Consider the following 19,494-nt stretch of genomic DNA (forward strand, 5'->3'; position numbering starts at 1 on the left):
ATTACCCAAAGCTTTTGCGGCTTCAGCAGCGGCTCTAGCCCCGATCAGTGGCTGCGAGAACGGTCTGTGCATAACCTCCACTGGTTTGAGAATAGGGGAACTAGCCAAAGGGGTAGGACCTGAAGCAGGAGGGCGTGAAGTGGCTGGCAAATTTACCCTGGATGGAGCTGGAGTTGCCTTTGGGGTATCCCCTGATTTCCTGTTAAGCGGGCAATCTTTGAAGATATGCCCCACCTTGTGGCAATGGCAGCAGTGAAACGGAACCCGCTCATAGTCAACATCTGGACCCTGATGTACTTTCCCCACTGAAGTGTAATCTTCTCCTCTAGACCCTCGTGGGTGTACAAGTGGACCAGAATACGGGGGAGGGTTCGATTTTTCGATTCCACATAAGTACGGTCGTGATCCAAATATGTTCCCAAAGCGTTTCTAATCCTGATAAAGACTTCCTCGCACCAGTACTATAATGGAAGCCCTCGCAAGCGAACCTTAAGAGGTCCTACCCTGATTTGTTCTCTCTGAGGGTCAAATAACGGACTCCACCACTTGAGAAGGACCGGAGCCATCTCAATATGCCAGTACTTGGCAAGGACCAAATCAGTTTAGTTTGCCTTTGCGAAGTGTAAAGAGAACCACCCCCTGGGCAGGATATGAACCTCAGGCAGTTCCTTCAGCAAACCACCCCATATCTCCTTAACCCATTGGGTTAGTCTCTTGGCTGAGTACGCTCTTCCATGCACATGCCCAACAAGCACCATACTAGCCATAAAAGCAACCTCCCCTATTGCAGAGGCCTCGTTGAATCTGATGGTGATATCCTTTGTAGTAGCCTTCACGCACTTGGTCTTCCTCTTGCCCGTGTGAGGAGCAGAAGGGTGGTCCACCAAAGGATTTGGGACGCCTTCCGGGGGAGGAAGTTTTGTATATTTAACCTTCATCGCAGGGGTCTCAAAACAACCTGATGGCAGATGAGTCGAGGTAGGAGGGTTTGGAGTTGCAAAAACCGGGATGTCCACAGGGGGCACAGAGAAAAACGTCGAAATGGATAGATGAGGATCAAATGAGGGCGATGGGGGAGTATTCACGGTTAATATGTGCAGGGTGCCCAGATAAAGTGGAGGGACATCCAAGGCAGATGATTCAATCGGGAGCGACCCGGAGAGAGGAGGCGCAGAGCAATGCCCAGGAAATGAGACCATCGGTGATGATAAGGGCGGTACCGGTTCAGGAGAAGGAAGTGAGGTAGATACAGGCGAGGAGAAAGAGGGGTTTCCAAAGATGACACGGTCTGGAGAGGGTTCCTTGGAATAATCGACCTCTTCAACCTCCATAGTGTCCCCCATGTTCCCAGCGAGAAATCGACAGCCGAAAGCGACGGGCAAGAAACGGAAACGGTAGGCAACAATAGTCGGTGATGGTACTAGGCTCCAGCAGACTGCAGTAATTTGCAGTAAAACCCTAGGGTTTTACCCTAATCCAGCACGGATGACCGAAAACCCCATCTCTCCCGCTCATGATATTTTCCCACTAAGATTATCTTTGTTGTTGTAATATGTGTTTTCATTTTTTTTCCATGTAAGCATTGAGGGAGGGTGTTGGAAGTAATGCTTCCATGTCATGTGTTCCATGTGTATTACAAGTTCAACTTAAATAAATTATTTGAATATCAATGTCAATTAATTTATATTAATAACAATTTCATGTATATATAGATTGATAATATTGTTGACCATAATTAAAATATTTCAATTTGCAAATATATAATAAAAAAGTTCAATTTCCCCTTCACAAAAATAATAAAAGGAAGATGTAGTATATATATATATATATATATATATATATATATATATATATATATCATTTCAAATAATTTCAGTATTTCACATTCAGCGTCTTTTGAAGTATGTTTTTGGCCAATTTTGTCTAAATGCCAAACAAAGATTAGTTGGAATACTATATAGATTACACAGTGCAAGTGTTCAAGGGGATTTTCCATGTATTAAATCCATTTATATATTTAAAAATGCAATTTAGACAAGCATAAGAGAGAAAGAGAGATCAAATGCAAACAACTTTCCAAGTTTTACACTATAAAGTAACTTCTACCTCAAAATATTTTATCCTTTTCCATACATGCTACATCCATGGTAAAAAAAAATCTACATCTATTCATTTCACATATTATGTTTATATCACATTTTTTTTAATTAATTAATTAATTTAATTAAAAACAAAAATAACATAATTACTTTTAAGATAAATTTCAACCTTACCCAAAACTTTACATTATCCTTAAAAACAAAAAAAAACAGAATATCCTTAACCTTAATCAAGTTAAATTGAAATTTATGAAAATATTTAATAGAAAATTTAGATCACCAAGCTGTGTACTACTTTAAAATATTCTCAATCGATAAATAATTTCGTTTCTTTTAATATGGTACTGAAAATTTACAATACCAAAAATAAATAATCACTTAAGCAAAAAAGAAGTCGTGTTTTCACTCGTAAAAACACGAAATTTCGAGCTCTCTCTCATTCCAAAAACGATAAATTCGATATGTATCGAAACACTACTTTGCCGATAAAAATTGAGGCGGCCGAAGACGCCGCAGTTTCGTGCCTCACATGGAAAACTATGTGCCCGAAGTCGCAATCTTCAAAACGATAAGTTCGAATTTCAATTCGAGGACAGCGCAACTCTTGGCATCTCATTTGGCCCCGGGAATCATCCGAGTTATCTACGGCATTTAATGTTATTGGGAGGATAGCGGCGACAATGACGACCTCACAAATGATCGGAGCTCCATATGCTACAGAAGTTTGAAAGGGCCCTGCCTGCCCCACATTCAGATGCACTTGCATGTGGAGCCACAATTCTCTCTCTTTAAAGCCGAAGAGGAGCCGAACAGGAGAGCCTGAATTTACAGAATCCTTCTGATTTGCTTAGTGCTTGCGCTTTTCTAATTTGCTGTGCGGCTTCTTATATGGAACAGCATTCCGGATGTGGGCAGGAACGCCCATGGAGGGCAGGTTTCCAACGAAAATATTCGAGGCGCCTGCTAGCTATGCTGCGCCGTCGGAGAATCCACCAACGCGTGACCAGGCTCTCGGCTCGAAGTGTAGCCGTGAAATTCGCTTTGGATGTCTCACTGGAGATGACGGCAAGGGGCCGAAACGCCTGGCGCCGGGCCATCCTCAGATCATACCTTTTCAGGCTACACAAATCCGGCTGCCAACGGCGAGTAGTTAATTCGAGAGTAAATTCCCTGGGCAAAAGGATGTTGGTGTCTGTCAAAGCCAGACCCTGCGAACACAACGCTGATCGTGATATTTCTGGTAGGCAACTGCCCCGAGAGGAATCTAGGATTACAAGGGCGGCAAGCCTACGGTCACGTGATAATTTCGATGAACAATCAGGAGGGAGCGTGGCTTCTCGTATGCAGACTCTGAGGGCGATCGTCCCTGGAAGCCGAGGACTGGATACGCCCCATTTCCTAAAAGAGGCCGCGGACTATATCGTGGCGCTTAAGATGCAGGTGCAGGCCATGCAGGCACTCGTAGACTGTTACTCAAACCAGAATGCTCATGCTGCTTGCCACACATCGGTATAAGGTCGAGATCGAGAAATAAAAGGGTCCCGGGCGTTTAGCACACAGCATTAGGTAGTATAATATGCATATGTTCGAGAAATTAAAGAACACACAGTTTTACACCGTAGTCTGCAATTTGGATCCAGAAATTGGATTTAATTAGCTGGCATACTGACAGGTTCCAGCTGTAATCTTATATTGCTGGTTAATCTAAGGCTGCTTGTTTACTTTATAATCTACTCTTTAAATGTATGATTCTGTGCATCATTGTTATGCAATTCCGCTATCTGCTTTAGGCTTCTTTAGCTAGCAGCTAGGTACAGGATGAATATGAAATATGGCTTTTGAATATATGTGGTTACATTTTCGGTTTGAATGTCTATTTTCTTCATGTGTATCTTGCATTGCACCAGATATTTTCAAGAAGATAGTTTCGTGACCTCTACGATTTCCATTGATGATGTGATTGTCCACCACGATTCTCTTGAATTCGGTACAGAATACTCCGTTTTAGCGTTTTAGCGGACGTCACGATCACCGAATCCTGCGCTGTATTCTTTGCTTCCTTTCTATATCCAATTTCTTGAAAGTGATAGACTCCACGTTCGACCAAGCCGGTTGAAGTTTGTATTAACATAACACTAACACTAGATATTGTAGTTTTTATTAGGGTTAAGGTTTAAAGTTTATGGGAAAGTTCAAATAAGGAAGGCAATGAATTATATTCAAATGTGAAAGAGTTTAGGATAATTTTGAGAACAATATTTTATGATGAGTAGGTTTTTTTGGTTTAAAATTAGAATTTGATATAACTATGAACCATTATGAGGTCGATAGTGAGGTGGATAGTAAAAGGGAAAGAGTTTAGTGTAATTTTTATAGTAATGTTTATTTATGAATTAATGAGTTTTTATTTAAATTAAAATTTAACATAATTATAGTGTGTTTATTTTGGGATAAGGTTTATAGAATTTTAAATTATTAATCAATAATTATCAGATGGATGGTAAAGATTGTGGGACTGTAATAGTTTATTTACAAAAAAAAAAATCTTTATGATAAAATGAGAGTAAACCTTTATAGTTAAGGATCTTGTTATATGTTTTTAAAAATGTATACATCTTTGACAATTATTTTTATAATTAATAATTGCTCCAGTAGGTGTTATATGGAAGTTATATATAGCCCTTTCTGGTAGATGAAGGCTAATAATAATAATAATTTAAATCAAAATTACATTTTAATTGTTTTTTATGAATTTTTATATTTTGTAAATGTTCTAATATTTATATAAATTTACCAACTGTTTAATTTATATAAATATATTAATTTAGTTTTATTAAGATTAATGTCTAAATTTTATGAAAAAATATTAAACAAAAAAGTGAGATAAATTATATTAAAATTTTAGTAACAACCTCCTATTTATGAATTAATGGTATTTTTATTCAAAATTAGGATTTAACCTACTTTCATTAATAACACATCATTAATGAGCCCATTCTTTTTATAGTCAAAATAAAATCTATTCACACAATAGATTTTATGAATATATATATATAATATTTTTTCTTTTGCTTGCTATGTTGTGTGAGTGAAGTGACTACACATTTAATTGTAACACCCACCTTTGTGTACTAAATTATTGTAAACCTAAGCTACGTGAAAGCTAAGTGTGATATCCTCCCTAGTGTATTAAATGTTGTAAACCTAAGGTGAGTTAAGGCTAGGTGTGATACCCTCCTTGTGGGTTAAACTATTCTAAACCTAAGCTGAGGAAAGTTAGGTGATATGTAATATGAAAAGCAAATGTGTTATTAAATAAATTAATAAAATAAATCACTTGGAGGGTGAAGCACCGAGAGAGAGGGGATGCCTGCCAAATCCCATGAGGAATGGAATAGAGATGAATATTTCATGAAAAAGCTTCTAGGTGTGATTCTAGATAAGCTTGAATGGATTGCATATCCATCGGATGGATGGGAGATAAAGATCCATCAGGCATAAAAGCCTTGCGGGAAATAGATTCAAGATTTTATGAGGAAAAGCCTCATGGGAGATAAAGACGAACTTTTCTAGAAAATACCTAGGAAAATGTAAAAATCCATAAAAGCGAGACACTACTAATGTTAACTAAATCATGAAAGGGGGTATTAAATACCCAGTGCATCGATCAACTTAGGACAGTTGATACTTGGCAAGATCTTCGGCTCAAGGGGAATCAAAGGTGATCCATGGATGGGTGGTGGTGTTCCTCCCTCCAAGTGATTGTTTTAAGATGGATTCACATGCATGGGATGTGTTGTATGTTGGAATCTTATCCTTATGTTGTTATTATTTGTTTCAGTTATAGAAATGTTGCGTTATATATTGTTATGTGAAGAATTATAATTTATACATATGATGTTTATGGATTTTAATGTGGTTTCAAGTTAAACTAGGAAAACAGTATAGCATGTTGTACTGTAGGGAATAGTGTGTATGTATTACTTCTAACTTATGTGCTATCTGAATAATGATTCTGTATTCATATTACATAAGTTAGGAGGGTTGTGTAAAATGTAACTATATAAATGGCTTCATCCTTTTGTGTTGTTATGCTATTACCTTCAAAAGTAAAGTTAGTGGTAGAGGCTATTAAGTGGTTACTATCACTGTGGCTATGGAACTATCGTACTACTGATAAGGTCCGCATGGGGCCATCAATGTGGATGGAACTACTTGCACTAACATGTTTATGGTATGTTCATAAATATTTGAGATAGTTCTTGAATCTAAACATGGTTATCATTTTAATTTTATGAAGGGACATAGAAGGCCTTATTATTAGATGATAAATGCTTATGCATGTGAGTGAATTATGATATAACATTTAACTGTATCGTTAAAGAGGGAATGGGTTTCTATGCCCTGCATGAGGGTTTGGTAGTTATGTGTTATTTAACTATGATTCTGATGCATGGAAAGGTTAACTACATTAGAACTAAGCTATTAAATGTTGATGGGGAAACTAACTAACAAATGTTATGGGTTACATGTTAGGACTAGTTTTCCTTCCAGAGAATTATAAAATTGTGCTTAATGATGATGGTAGTGTAACTTAAGTATACCGATTTCATTAAGACTTCTTTCCAAGATGATCATAATGGGAATAGCCATTGAATTTAATGGTAGATGGTATATTTGTTGTAAATTTGTATAATACCATGGGGCATGCAGAACAATTTAGGTGGACATGCATCTATTTATGGTTCAAGCATCTATGCCATGTTTGTTATAAGGAATTCTAAAGATCCCATCATGAACCCGCAAAAAATGTAAGAGGAGGTAGATAAGTATAGTTGTAGAATTAATAAATGGTCATGACATAAAAAGGAACATAACACCTGTGTTAAAGGTGAATATTCACGATAAACAAAGAAAAAAATTTAAGCTTATGGAGTCTAGTGGTGGTTTTTTCGGGTAGGCTCAAGAGGTTCATTAAAAATGGTATCGGAGCCCAAGTCAAACCTTTCAGTCTATGGACTCATCCATCCCCATAAAATTATCGTTGACAAGTTTGATTATAAATATTCCTATAAAAACAATAACCCCAAATATTATACGAGAAATTTAAGCATATGGAATTTCTATCCATAAAGGGAAATTAAGGTTCTTCAAAGAAGAATCCAAACATTAACAAGGTTATTAAAGTATTAATAACATATAGTAAATTCTCTATATATATAACCCGATATCATTGGGGGTTTATGTGGGTTTTAATTGATTAAATTATGACATGTACAATGAACATGCTGAGATAAAAACGCATAGCAAAAAAAATCCATGTGGGGATATTACACTCACTCTCAGCGATTGGCAGTTATACCGAGTGAAGTCATAGCTAGCACCACCTCATTTTATTCACGAAAACAGAGTGTACCGAATGTATATATTCATGAAAAAAACAGAGAAATTATGAAATTATTAAAAAAATAGGAAACCATAAACTGATATGAATTTTGGTCAAATCAACCAATATATACAAGTTTCGTAAAAATAGAAAGGAGTTCATGATCTTTAACTTTATTAGTATTGCATTTTACAGTTTCACGACAAGATCAATGGAATATTATTCCTAATCTCTAGTACATATGTCATCTTGACTCCATATTATACTACATTATGTCTACGGTTAAATTAAGAAATGAGTCGAGCTGTCTCTCCCTCACGAAGCTGGCGAAGGCTGCCGGAAATCCTAATTCCTGTGATAACAATCTCGGCATCTCTGTCGTAACATCTTGGCACATGTGATTTTGGTAGAGTCCATAATATACAAATCTGTCTTGATATATGACAACCGCACTAGTCTCCACATATACATAAATGCATTGTGCTAATATTATACTTTGCATATTCCAGCACAATGATATACTTGGTTGCAATTTTTGTGTAATCAAAGACGATCAAGGTGCGAAGAATTGGTTTCCTATCAAAGAAACGCAATCCTAAACCCAACTATCTAGATTTTGCTGACATAAAATCTGTAAGGAAAGAGTAATACTAAGGAAGTTAGAGGCTTCTGTGCCAAACTGCAAAATGTTAGCCATTACTTTGTACTGAAGAAAAACTTGTTTAATTAAACTGATTAATTAGTTATACATTGCATGATCGCAATAATATGGGTGATGCACCGTAGGGATACTCCTCCCTTGTGGCTTGGATGTATGGTTCGTCATCTGTAGTGATATGCGTGGAAGTCAGTCTATAAACTATGTACACAGGTCAAGGTTGGTTGAAGACCCATGTTCTATGGATGGTGCTTAAGTGACACCACGTCAAAAGAAACAATGCATGCTAAATAGAAGATGCACAAATCTCACGGTTTTTGTTTCCCTTTTAGATGTCGTTCGGGTTGTTTTATCCTTTTTTCCATAGAAGGATCAGAGAAAAGATCACAACGCTAATTTTTCTCCTTTTCATATCTAGTTTACCACAATTTTTGGAGGTACGCAAGCTGACCACGAAGCTAACGATGTTGTTCTAAGGGAAGGATGGAAGAAAAGCCAGAATTCAGTGTGTTTCCTTCTATCAACGATGAATTTGAAGGTGTAAATTTGGGATAATGACTATGCTCAACCTATCGGATTAAGCAATAAACATAATTCTTTCCTTTCCAAATAATAAACATGCTATTATAAAGTATGTGTGATGCACTAAGTAAAAGCAGTCACGATGTTTCTAAATAATTATATGGATAGGGTGAGAAGAGAGATTAGCGGTATAAGACATGGTTGTAAATCATTCTCTGATAAACTATGAGTTTTCATTCTGATTTTTAGGAAGAACATGATTAGTAATTAAAGGTTCTTATTTTGTGGTTTGTCTTGCTATAGATGTGAGGCGATCGATCGCTGGTTAGATAAGGCTTATCATCAGGTAGAAGAATGGATAATGGAAATCTAGATTCCGAGAAAATATTGTCTCCTTTGATGCCCATAAATAAGTGAACAATCCCAATCGACCACAAATATAATAGTTGTTTTGAGTTCATTCAGAGGGAGAACTATGCAGCCACTGGTTGTGCTCTCAACGATGTCCACATATTTTCTATATATATTTCTTGGAGAAAGATTGATACATACATACATCTATGTTGCATTTGCTTATTGTTCCCTACGATGTAATGATAGTATATACTTGAAGCTATTTACCTGATTGGTAACTAAAAAAGCATATAAGTTATTGATTTTTAATTAGTTTGTGGGTGCTAGGATTATCTGAGATCCTTGAAAGGAAGAAGGATGGGTGACTTCTGTGAAGGTCGGAAGATAAATGTGCAAAGGCAGAGTAAGCGAGTTCATGGGTGTCATCCCTTTTGCAGAGCTATGAATCTATTCCCACTATGGTATTACGGAGTTTTCGATCATCCAACCTCACGACTTAGATTAGTTCCACCACTGCATTTTGGATATACCCCCACGAATCTTCTGGTTCCACTCCATCCAATTTATACCTTGTTTATAAAGAATAAAAACTATCTGCCCTGTGGGTTCGTATCCGAGTAGGGGAGTATGCGAATATTTAATTATTATTATTATGTATATTATATATGATCAATGTTAACAATATTGGTTGAATTATTGTTCTCATTATATATAATTATGTCAAAAACTCCGTAAATATATTGTGGTGACTAATCATAGATAAATATTTTTAACCAGATGATGTAAAATTAAATAACATAAATTCATCTAAGGTGGAAGCAACCTGCGCATAGCAGAGTTATAGAGTTATATTTTATAAACCCAGGTATATTGCGATGAGTAACTTAGTGTCTAGAATTGATGGGAGTCCTCGATACTATTGTCCTACAAAGATTCTCAATAGTGTTTATAAGTAATAAGAATAATGTAATCGGGTTGTTGATTCTCTAAGATTTACTTTGTTTAGCAGTAAGATCCACAACTTCGTAAAGGAGGTCTAGTAGCATATAAATATCTAGTTTATTGAATTTAATTATTTATCCATGAATTATGCGATGATGGCTATAAGAGGAGTGCAAAGTGGATCTCCATCTCTACAATATCGATAAAAAGAAGAATGAAAATCCTGATATCTCATTAAATGACATGAGCTCCTAACTAACCATAACTAACCATGGTATAAGAATATTAAAATCTTATAGGTTCTATTAGCTCCTCTTTATCTATATCCCCTTTGTTGGTTGACCATAAGTGGTGGACTGACATGAGAAATCTCTGCATAAGCGTAATGAATGAATTTGTTTTCTTGTATATTGGCCATTCGATGTACAGTTATGGATGATCTATGTGTAATGGGTTTTATGAGGAAAGGTTAAGGGTATAGCACTATTGTTGCTACAATTACCATCATACTACTCTTGTCCTCCTGGTGGAGGAAATCGCAACGGCCCAAGGGACACAGGTAGCCCTGCAGGTGACGGATCGGATGGAAAGAGTATCCTGCAACGTTTTGTTGACAGGATGGGTTGGTGCAACATCAATGAGGTCTTGAGCTGACATATCTAAATGCAATTGAAGAAAGGAACAGGACACGGACAGAATTGAACATTAAATTTTTTGTTGCAATGTCATTATGTGTTGACTAATGTGTTGATGATGATATATATTTCTATTGATATATATAGATTCAACGAGTTCCATTCTAATTATCTATGAGAATTATAGCAGGTAAATAAATAAGGTAGTTGACTTAATGATGGGAATGTTAATTTTTTTTTGTTCAATTTAACAATTGATGTGTGCTAACAATTGTTAGTGGGTTTTTGCAATCGGAAGGTCAAGTTGAAGCACCTCCACATGAGACTTTCCCCCATGAAGGGATGGAATGGTTCTGAGTTGCATCGCTACTAAGCAACAGAATTAGTGCATGCAGCAACACGATGTTCAAGAAGCCTATTTTAAACTATAAAGAGACTGTAAACCACCTTCAATATTAATCATAGATTGTCTATCAATAACATAGTATATCACATCCTGCTACTATTGTTAATATAGATCTTGCACTCTTTTTATTCTCATCTCGTCTCCTTTACAATCACATTTACTTTTATATATATATATATATATATATATATATATATACACATACATACATACTGCCCACTACATGACACATAAGAACAACCGCTGGATATCCTGGTTTCGGGCTATGGGAACTCAGAGCTATCAGAGAAGCTATATGATGCAGGGTTTAAGTGCATAACAAATATTGACTTCTCTAAAGTTGTCATCAAGTATATGCTTCAAAATCAACTCCCTTTTCATCTCGGCATGCTCTGGAGAGTTGTGGATATGACTAGCATGTAGTGATGGGGCCCTATACGAAATTTAAATTGAACTTTGGTATGCTTGCCAATGATATCAACCCTTTCCGTACTCTCTAGAAGAGTAGGATTATTAATTTACTTTTGCATCACTAAACAACTTTTTCCCAATAAATGTGATGGGGAAGATAATCACCAAGATCCCAATGTTTAGAACCTAATTACAAAAATCAAAATAAATTACTATCTCACTAGCCAGACAGAGTGATGCCAAAATAACCTTACTCCTGGTACCTTCCCTTTGAAATAACAAGAATGGAAATGATCTGGACGGCTCAATACAACACCATCTCATCTCATTATTGATGGATACATGCTTTCTTCTGAGTGGAAGTAATTAAGTAGTGAAACTCAAACATGGTTGGGACTCAGCAAGCCATTCTACTTAGAGTCGTCTCAAGGCTCAACCTCTAACTCCGAGTTGATTGGAAAAATTAGAAAATACACACAGACACACACACACACATATATATATACCCTTTAGAGGGCTGCCCTTGAAGTTTCTACATTTGATTCATGCACCCTCTTCAATCTAAGAACAAATGAGTGAATTCTCAACTTGTCACCAAGTCAAATCACTAGCACATGCCTTTGTTTATGTTGCATAAATAAAATTGTTCATCTCTATTCGCTATTTCATCGTGCATAAAATCTATTTGCATATTACATATAGATTGTAATTGTAATTTAAGTGAGGAAAACCGGGCTAAGTAAAATAAACATAGATAACAGTAATAAAATTTTTTAACTGTGGAAACCCAAATTGGAAGTAAGTGTGATTAAGGGAACCTAACTTGAATATGTCACTATATACCATGACCTATGCATCTTTCATTGGATTTGCATAGTGCGGCCTATAAGTATCCTTTAGTATAACAATAACCATGGAAATTAATAAGAAGCACAAATTGTATCTTATGGTATGTTATGGATCACTGGGTCAAGTAAATGGTATCCAACAATCTATTTAAATAGACTAATGTCATACCAATGGAAGTACATATTTAGTACCAAGCAATATTGGCAGGTTCCTTTGTTGGGTTGCATTAATAATATGATTGGGTAACATAAGAAATGTGGCATAAACCATATAAAAATTCATAAAATGGATAACTGATCTTTTAGTCAAGGGCGATTTAATGTTTAAGAGGAGGAGCTAACATGTAAATACCCTACGGTCGTAAGTACCTACAACTAAAAAGATGTAGGAATGAAAGTAATAAAACTTTCCTATATAAACTCATCAAGGAGAAATGAGATGTTATGCACGATCAACAAGTTGTTGAAGCATAAAAAGGGAAATAGTAAATCATACAAGATAAATTATTAAGAATGAAGTATGATATGATAATTATTAACCTTCAAAAGCTACGTGTTCATAGTCTGCTTTACAACATTAAGCAGAAGGTATGATTAAGATGAAAATATGCATGAATACAATACTATGCGACTGATATTGTAACCACATGACATCTGGAATTGATTTACAGTTGACATAAAAATTTCTTAATTACATAGATGAACCATGATCATAAAAATTCCTTGATAAATGAATGTTGGTATGTTACTAACATGGTGGAAAAATATGTGGATAAAGCTTATGCCTTGTAGGTGATACTATGAGGATGGTATTATAGGTTGTACCACAACTAGACTATGTACAACAGTACATATGGGACCGTATGACTACATATGCTACAAGGTTGAAAAATGAAATGTGTATTAGTGTGTATAACATACCTTGTGTACAACTATGCATAGAGTCATTGGATAGGTGTCTAGATAGGTAAGCAAACTTGGAGGTTACCCAGAAGAGGGAAAGTAAGTTTGGTATAAGTAACTATGGTTAATCACAATTTCGAATACATACAATTACCATAAATATATATATGATGAATATATATTGTTATGTGAACTAATATATTCCGACCTTGCAGGCATATTAATGTGGAAAATATACTAATTGATGTATTGTATGCAGAGAGACTCCAAGAAGTAGGTGTTTGATAAGAACAAAAAGACTTGAAATAATGCAAGCAGAGAAAATGCATTTTTCAGATAAAATAAATGATAAGCAATAGCTTCTTTAATAATATTAAGTATGATATTTATCATAGTCAAGTTTTTGCATCTATAAATTCTCACAAATGGTATGAAAAAAAATGTGATAGAGGTAGCTATGGAAGGAGAGAACTCCTTGAGACTGATGCAGCTATGGAAGGAGAGGCACTGGGATCACTCCTTATGGCCAATGTACATTTGAAAAATTGCATCAGATGGCAGAGCCATGCGAGTTGTAGATTCAGAAACTAGCTACCTAAGAATAAGGACATGATGCAGTGATACACTGAGGAGGGTGTAAAACTTAAGGGGGGAGTATGTAACACCCGTCCCTTGTGTACTAAAATATTGTAAACCTAAGCTAAGTGAAAGCTAGGTATGATATCCTCATTTGTGTGTTAAATGTTGTAAACCTAAGATGAGTTAAAGCTACGTGTGATACCCTCCTTGTGGGTTAAACTATTCTAAAGCTAAGCTAAGTAAAGCTAGGTGATATGTAATATGAAAAGATTGTTATTAAATAAATTAATAAATAAAATCACTTTGAGGGAGGAGCACCAAGAGAGAGAAGATGTGATTCTAAATAAGCTTTTATGGATTGCATATCCATCAGATGGATGGGAGATAAATATCCATCAGACATAATAGCTTTGCGGGAGATAACAGTAGGCTTTTATGAGGAAACACCTCGTGGGATATAAAGACAAGATTTTCTGAAAAAGACCTTTGCAAATGGAAAAATCCATAAAAGAGGGATGTCGCTAATGGTAACTAAATCATGAAAGAGGGTATTAAATACCTAGTGCATCGATTAATTGAGGACAGTTGATCCTTGGCAAGATCTTTAGCTCGGGGGGAATTAGAGGTGATTCATGGCTAGGTGTTGGTGCTCCTCCCTCCAAGTGATTGTTTTAAGATGGATTCACATGTGTGGGATGTATTGTATGCTGGAATCTTATCCTTATGTTCTTATTATTAGTTTCAGTTATAGAAATCATGCGTTATATATTGGTATGGAAAGAATTGTAGTTTATGCATATGACGTTTATGGATTTTAAAGTGGTTTCAAGTTGAACTAGTAGAATAGTATAGCACGTTGAACTGTAGGGAATAGTCGATATGTATTACTTCTAAGTTATGCACTATCTAGATAATGATTTTGTATTCATATTACATAAGTTATGACAGTTGTGTAGACTGTAAGTATATCAATGGTTTCATCCTTATGTATTGTTATGTTATTACCTTCAAAAGTAAAGTTAGTGGTAGAGGCTATTAGGTGGTTACTATCATTGTGGCTATGGAACTATCTTACTGCTGATAGGGTTCGCATAGGGCCATCAATGTGGACATATCTACTTGCACTAACCTCTTTATGGTATGTTCATAAACATTTGAAATAGTTGTTGAATCTAAACATGGTTATCATTTTAATTTAATGAAGGGACATAGAAGGCCTTATTATTAGATGATAAATGCTTACGCATCTAAGTGAATTCTGATATAACGTTCCACTATATCATTAATGAGGGAATGGATTTCTATGACCTGGATGAGGGTTGGGTAGTTATGTGTTATTTAACTGTGATTCTGATGCATGGACAGGTTAATTATTAGAATTAAGTTATTAAATGTTGATGGGGAAACTAGCTAACAAATGTCATGGGTTACATGTTAGGACTAGTTTTCCTTCCACAAAATTATAAAATTGTGCTTAATGATGATGGTAGTGTCAATTAAGTATAACGATTTCATTAAGACTTCTTTCCAAGATGATCATAATGGGAATAAACATTGAATTTAATAGTAGACGGTATCTCTGTTGTAAGATTTGTATAAGACCATGGGGCATGCAAAAATTTTTAGGTGGAAATGCATCTACTTATGGTTCAAGCATCTATGCAGTGTTTGTTATAAGGAATTCTAAAGATCCCATCATGGACCTGTAAAAACTGTAAGAGGATGCAGATAAGTATAGTTGCACAATTAACAAATGGTCATGACATAAAAAGGAACATAACACCTCTGTTAAAGGTGAATATTCATCGTAAACAAAGAAAAAAATTTAAATTTATGGAGTCTAGTGGCGGTTTTTCCGGGTAGGCTCAAGAGGTTCATTACATTAATATTTTTCTTATGTCCCAATTAACTAGGACCACAACGGGCTTAGACCACCAACACTTAATATAGTTGGATATTTTTCCCATGAAATTTCAACTAGGTGACATTCATATCACAGAGTGCCTTAATAGTACACGCCATCATCATCTATTATAGACTTGATAGGTAGTAGATTTTTTTAATGTTATTTCTCTTTTTTTTCAAAATAAAATATTTCAAAAAATGAAAAACTCATATTTAAAAATTACAATAAAATTAGAAATATTTAATACACAATTATTATTCCCAGATGATTTTTTATCTAAATAAAATAATAATACTTAAAAATATTATATAATTAATTATGCAATAAAAAACTTTCTTTAATATTATATAATTAATTATGTAAAATTAGGTTTAATGATTAACGCAGTTGAATCCCAAAAATGAATGACTTACTTAACGCAGTTGAATCCCAAAAATGATATCTAATATAATGCACTGCGTAAATCCCCCATACTTAAATTCAAAAAGAGTCAAGGGATCTCTACTTGAATGGTTCATGAGGCACAATACTTGCTAAGGTTTTGCAAATGGGGTAGCAAGCTAAGTGGGCTTGATTGTGGGAAAAACTCCACAGTTAAGCGCGCTTGAGCCAGAGGAGTTCTGGGATGGGTGACCTCCTGGGAAGTCCTGGTTACCGGGTGCAAGCCCCAGAAGTGATGATTGATGCTATGTGATTCGTTCTCCACATTTCACTAGTTTCAATCCCACTTCTTCACCCCTGTGAGCATCACCCGATGAAATGAGTGCTAAGTGAACTATTCAAAAATCATGAGAAATTAGTCAGTTACGACTACCTCTCATGGAAATGGTCATACGTTTGAATGACTTACTTAACGCAGTTGAATCCCAAAAATGATATCTAATATAATGCACTGCGTAAATCCCCCATACTTAAATTCAAAAAGAGTCAAGGGATCTCTACTTGAATGGTCATGAGGCACAATACTTGCTAAGGTTTTGCAAATGGGGTAGCAAGCTAAGTGGGCTTGATTGTGGGAAAAACTCCACAGTTAAGCGCGCTTGAGCCAGAGGAGTTCTGGGATGGGTGACCTCCTGGGAAGTCCTGGTTACCGGGTGCAAGCCCCAGAAGTGATGATTGATGCTATGTGATTCGTTCTCCACATTTCACTAGTTTCAATCCCACTTCTTCACCCCTGTGAGCATCACCCGATGCAATGAGTGCTAAGTGAACTATTCAAAAATCATGAGAAATTAGTCAGTTACGACTACCTCTCATGGAAATGGTCATACGTTTGAATGACTTACTTAACGCAGTTGAATCCCAAAAATGATATCTAATATAATGCACTGCGTAAATCCCCCATACTTAAATTCAAAAAGAGTCAAGGGATCTCTACTTGAATGGTTCATGAGGCACAATACTTGCTAAGGTTTTGCAAATGGGGTAGCAAGCTAAGTGGGCTTGATTGTGGGAAAAACTCCACAGTTAAGCGCGCTTGAGCCAGAGGAGTTCTAGGATGGGTGACCTCCTGGGAAGTCCTGGTTACCGGGTGCAAGCCCCGGAAGTGATGATTGATGCTATGTGATTCGTTCTCCACATTTCACTAGTTTCAATCCCACTTCTTCACCCCTGTGAGCATCACCCGATGCAATGAGTGCTAAGTGAACTATTCAAAAATCATGAGAAATTAGTCAGTTACGACTACCTCTCATGGAAATGGTCATACGTTTGAATGACTTACTTAACGCAGTTGAATCCCAAAAATGATATCTAATATAATAGTATGTAATTTCTCAAAAAAATTATAGATTCAAATATAAATAGAATAGAATATGTATCTTTTCATAAACTTTAATAATCAATTTTCTACATAAAAATAAGTCAGATATTTCAAAAAAAAATCATACACTAGTTAAATTAATAAAATAAAATAAAAAATTATTATTATTATTATTATTATTATTATTATTATTATTTTAAGAACACTATCATAATTATTTTAATTTTTTTCTAAATCATTTTATTCATGTTTTCATCACCCTTGCCAAAAATGATTAATATGATTTCCAAATCATTTTATTCATGTTTTCATCACCCTTCCCAAAAATGATTACTATGATTTGGAAAATTGAAATTTATCAATAAAAAAAAATCCTTAAACTTCTAAATTCCGAAATTTCATTTAATTTCTCCACATATATATATATATATATATATATATATATAATTTCCTTATTTAAAACGTCAAAAATTTCGAATTTTAATTACTATTTAACAGTAAGTTTTGTAATGAGACTTACTGGACTTAATTTAAGACAATGTGACTCCTTAAATTCTTAATTTATGACGATAATTCTCCTTGTATTATTAATAACGTAGTTGCATTGGGAGGAGCAACCATAGTGTGACCATTAGCTCCTGATCACCTTCATTAATCCTTGCACCGTTGACAAGGTGTGATTGATCACTTCGTGCACTTGCTAATGGTACGAGGAGCAATGAAGGAGGTCACAAGGCCACGGTGCAACACACAACCGTTCGTTCCTTGTATTGAATTTTGCCAATGATGCAAGGAGCAACCATCCTCACGAACTAAGAATGCAAGGAATGTCAAGGTGTTAACATGATGCATGCAGTAAGACCTTAATAAGTACGGGTAGAATATAGAGTGATAACATGGAACATTAAATAGTGAAATTATTAATTAGATGTTATTTTAGTATTCGGAAATTGAAGCCTTCTTATTGATATTCAAAAATTAGTTAAAATATAGTTGTTAAAAATATAGATAATGAATGTTGATATATAATATTAATTTATTACTAGAAGATAATGAAAAATATATTTTATTCATAAATATTTGTAAGTTCAAAAACATATATTTTTCTCTTTAGTAAAAAAATTTAAGTATTAAATTTGTGTTTTTATAATAGAAATATTTTTTTTACTAATTTAAATTTATTTTAATTTTAAATCTATTAATTACTTGAGAGAAATTGAATCATTAAAGGTAAAAATCTTTTTTTTGAATGTAAGACTTGAGGAAAGGTTTACATATCGAGAGATTTGATTCCTCTCCACACTTGATAGATCTAGAGTTAAGATGGATCTAGTGAGCTCTTTCTCTTCTATATTTTATACAAATTGGACTTACGTTTATATTAAATACCTAAATTCTGACATATGACTCATATGAGATATGTCATATTTGCAATTGAGGCAATCGTTAAATTCTATCATGAAATTTTCGATGTGAAATATTCATATCAACAAGAGCTACAAGTTGAGTTTGTGCGTAGATGTCTTTTAAACATCTATTATTTATAGGATTTTCTTTTGCATCTCGTATTATGTTTGAGTTGGTTGAATAATGTTTTTTTTGTTGACATGCTCTTGATTGTTCAACTTCTTGTTTTCTCTATTCTTTTGATGCTCTAAAATTGTCGTTCCCTTTTCCTTCATTTGTCATTTTCCTCTTCATTTTTTTGTTTTCTTTTTTTCTTTGCTCTTGACACTATTTAGTTGTCATTTGATGTTCCATTTTTTGTTGATATGATCTTTGATATTCTCTTTGGTCTCCTCTTTTTAATTCAATTTTTTTTTCATCTGTTTTTGTTGTTGTTTATTTGTCATTTGTTGTCACTGTCTTTGTTGTTGTATTATTTTATTCTCCCTTTGTTGTTCACATTCTTCAGATGTAATTTCTTGTGTCTCTCTCTATAAACATTATTTTGTTGTTCACTTCGATTTTAGATGAATCTAGGTGGATGATTTAGATGGATTAACACTCTTTGTTGACTAATTTTATTTAATATGGATATAGGCTAATGATTAATGTAACACAAAAATCAATGCATGTCGTT

The 19,494-nt window shown here is 34.8% G+C and overlaps 1 pseudogene; it reads left to right on the forward strand.

Moving 5' to 3' along the window:
- Positions 1–2,708: 2,708 nt before the first annotated feature.
- On the forward strand, positions 2,709–3,828 carry LOC149231190 (uncharacterized; annotated as a pseudogene).
- Positions 3,829–19,494: the final 15,666 nt, after the last annotated feature.

This window comes from Pinus tabuliformis, chromosome J, assembly GCF_031772625.1.
Source record: "Pinus tabuliformis cultivar Carrire ecotype Pingquan chromosome J, CPIR1, whole genome shotgun sequence".
NCBI classification, from domain to species: Eukaryota; Viridiplantae; Streptophyta; class Pinopsida; order Pinales; family Pinaceae; genus Pinus; species Pinus tabuliformis.